This window comes from Haliotis asinina, chromosome 10 (genome assembly GCF_037392515.1).
Source record: "Haliotis asinina isolate JCU_RB_2024 chromosome 10, JCU_Hal_asi_v2, whole genome shotgun sequence".
In the NCBI taxonomy this organism is placed as follows: Eukaryota; Metazoa; Mollusca; class Gastropoda; order Lepetellida; family Haliotidae; genus Haliotis; species Haliotis asinina.
Genome location: NC_090289.1, coordinates 42,519,369 through 42,523,486, shown reverse-complemented (window position 1 = coordinate 42,523,486; position 4,118 = coordinate 42,519,369).

Genomic DNA, 4,118 nt, shown 5'->3' with positions numbered 1-4,118 from the left:
CTAGGGGGCGCTGCAAGTCAACTTCCGGGTTTTTCCCTGCGAGTTTTGGCAAATCGTTTCATCACGAAGAACGTGACAAGAAAAGCATTTAACTTAATTCGTACTATCGTTACAGCTTGTTTGTACAAATATGTTTGGTTTTTCGTTCATGCACATGCCAGTGTAAGGACATGGAAGGGATCACAGATGTAACAATTGACAAATCTGAGGACGTTTCTGCCTGGTTTGATTGATCAAACACACCCATTTCTTCTATCTATGATTTCCTCGAGAGAAATAAGTTATGTTTAAGACGAGTACAGTGACTTGACTATCAATTCGGATGTGGAAATAAATAAAGTTTTTCGTATTCTTTTCCACTCTGTCCTCCCACAAACACAGGAAACCACCACATATACCCCTTCGTGCAGATATTGTGTTGCTCTTTACATTCAACAAAACACCGCTCACCCTGTTACAAAATAAATAAATAAATAAATAAACGAATGCATAACGTCAGTGAGCATGTGTTCTAGGCAAATACCAAAGATATTTTAGAGACAAATGCTCTCCTCGTGAGTAAGGGCGATGCGAGATGACGATAAACTTGTACAAGATGTCAAGATTTAGTTTGTAACGCTGTTGTAACTTGAATCTTGCTTGTGTCATGTTTGTTTAGATTTCTAATATTATACTCACTGGTTGTGGTAATATATTTTCCGCCTAATGTGCGTCCTTGAAGCAATATATGGTTCTGATATCACACTTGTTTGATATAACAAGACGTATGTGACGTGACGAAATACTGACATGAGGTCACACTGATCATTACGACATGACATTTTCTACGTGACCGTATCGGTACATCAGTTGTATATTCAAGCTGCTGTGTTTTTCTTAATTTGTTCAATAACGTGGTCTTATTTTTTATGTTATCGCACACGTTATCAGGCTGACGATAGGCCAGTCGTCCACTCCACTCTGCAAGTTTGGTCATATATGATGAGGTCAAGGTGAATTTGCATTTGCTCACGACTACATCGATATGTTCGGCTCTTAGGTTTTACGGGTGCTCCACGGGCCAGCTGATGACATACATATGGACTGACAGTGTCTACGAACTATGACTACGAAAGACAATCGAACCAAAGCTGCAAAGTGGATGCTATGGAAGTAGCCTGATACCCCTTGTACTGTCAACTCCAGCATCTCTGTAATTGATGACGGAATCAAAGTGGGTTAACCCCACTTTATTTCAGTTAACTTCCAGTGTGCAAGCTTTATATCCTCCACTGACATTTACTCGACATTAAGGAGCAGGGATATAATGCTGACAATGCCTGATCCGGAGGTGTTCGAGTGAGGGTTGGGTTTAGGGTTCTTTTGTTCTTGTAATGTAATTGAAGATTTCTAGTCAAACAAATACTGGATTGCTGTTAGTAGCCAAGCTTTATTAACTCACTTTAGTTATATGTCAAAGGTAACGCATTTTGTCTAAACGTTCCTTTTACGGTCAGTTCGCACTAGATGTTCGATATCATTACGGATAGAAATTAACAATGTCAGTCAAAATAGAACTCATTTTACACATGTAGGTAGAGACTTTCGAAACAAGGGACGGGGGTAATTTAAAAACGTAAAACGTTTACATTACAATTGAAAGTGAATAAAAAACAGCGATGAGTTATACCTTAGGTGAGTACGTTTACTTGAAGATGACAAGAGACTCCGAACCTGAGGAAAATCATGATTACTTGATTTAGTACGCTTGTAAAACAATGTCGTGGCGAAGGAAAGCAAATTCGGGGCGGGGACTGTGCAACAGTCTTACATCGTCACTGAAGTCTTTGTGTTATATCGACGCCTAGGGAGAAACCCACATATTGAGTGAGAGAGTTTAGTTTTATGTCGCACTCAGAAATACCCAAAGTTTGGACCAGAAAATCAAGTGAACAACAGCATGAGTATCGGTCTACGCGAATGGGATACGATGACGTGTATCAACCCAGTCAGCACGCCTAATCACAGTCATCATGATCCCGTTTGTCGCCTCTTACGACAACCATGGGTCACTGAACACAATAGGCCGACTGGAAAGCAGACTAGTAATGAACATATACGTTCGTGGATCCGTTTCATAAAACGCTTTTAGAGCTGCGATTGGGGTAACCTATGGGAGTTACGCTTCTGTTATCGCTGAGATTGCTTTGTGAACGATTACACAGACCGAAATATATTCCTAGTTCATCACATTTAAACTAGAAATAAAGTTACATAATTTAAAATGCGTCTCTAAAACAAACGAAAAACCAACCAAACAAAAGAAAAACAATCAAACGAAACAAATACAACCAAGGAAGCTCCCAGAATAATTCCTAATTTCAAGCAGACTTGCAAAATCATTCTCTACGATTTGGACACCTTTTTAAATATTTGTTGGGTTTTTTTCTGGTCTGGGTCACTGACCATGTCTTCACTGGAAGCAGAACCTTTTAAAGGTGCCAAATCAATAATGCTTTGTCTACCAATATATTTGTAATACAACGAAAGCAATGACTCGTGTCATTCCGGCAAGCCTTCATGCAGGTCACGGAAAGAGACGAGTAGTTACGAATGCAACGAAAGTTCACGAAATTCTTACTCTTCTAATGGCGTTGCTCCCTAGAAGATCGGGATTAGAACCGGTCTTCTGCAATCCATGCTTGTCACAGAGACGGGTTTGGTGGTCAGATGGGCTGGCCGGATTGATTCCAGCATATCCCAATTGCTTTGATCGATGCTCATGCTGTTGGTCACTGGGTTGTCTGTTTCAGACTATTATTGACAAACCACCGTCACATAGCTGGCATGTTGCTGCTTAGAGGGTCAAACACCAAACGACCAGGTTAACTGCAAGATCCCGTTAAAAATGCAAGTGTTTTCTAGTAACAGGGCCTAAGCTCTCCTAGTGTCAAGCCAATCGTAAGTGCCATACATTAAGATTTACTTACGACTATGTTAACGCCAAGAGATCTTCGAAAATCTAGGTTCAGGACTGTCCAGAACGAATCCTATAGGTATACAGATGTCTGAGTATCTTCCTACATGTACAAACACCTGCTTAGATTCTTTCAGGTTTAACAAAACCAGGGAGCCTATTTAGAGTGGGAGAAGAAACTCCTCGAAAAGCCGCTGAACGTATGTCTCAGGTCGTTACGTAGCCAGTGTAGCCAATATGGTGGCAGCGTAGTATTTAAGATTGAGCCCGGGTTTTTTTCAACAGCTGATTAAGTTCGCTGAGTGTTGTAACAACTGAAATCCAACATGTAGAAGATAGGTTAACTATTTTGTCACTTCAGTTTAAGTCAAATAATTGGTATTAGTGTCCGTATTAGGACAGTAGATTTGTAGTAAAGTTTCAAGTCGGTATGTTATAGCTCACTGGCTTCTATACTCGATTCACCGCGAAGATGGACTAAATTGTGCCGATGAAAACTTCTTTCACACATTCGTTTAATTCTTAGGAGAACATACCTTTAGTTGAAAGGTATTTGCAAGTAATAGTGACAGTTTCATGACTTAGAAATTGTTAGGGTGTAATTGAGGTGTGTGAAAAATATGACATTTCGCCATTGCTATACGCCGTTGTTTGAGTATTCCTAGTTACTTCCTGAAAAACATCTTTCACATACACCTTTAATTCATATGAGGGGAATATACCATCGGGTGAAAGGTGTTTGCAAGTAATAGTGATACTTTCATAATCTAAAAAAGAATGTTAGGGTGTATTTGAGGTGTGAGAAAAATGTGACATATCGCCGATCTCCTCTGATCCGCCATTGAAATACTATACGCCGTTGTTTGAGTGTTTCTAGTTATTACTTCAAAAACATCTTTCACATACACCTTTAATTCTTATGAGGGGAATATACTCTCAGGTGAAATGTGTTTGCAAGTAATAATGATAGTTCCATAATCTAAAACAAAATGTTAGGGTGTATTTGAGGTGTGAGAAAAATATGACATATTGCCGATCTGATCTGATTCGCTATTGATGCTTGATGGTTATAGTTTCACAACTTCTTTCTTTCTTGTTGATCTTATTATTTGACAAAACTGGACAGGTGTTTTAGAACGCTTTGTAGGAGTTTTGCACTTTA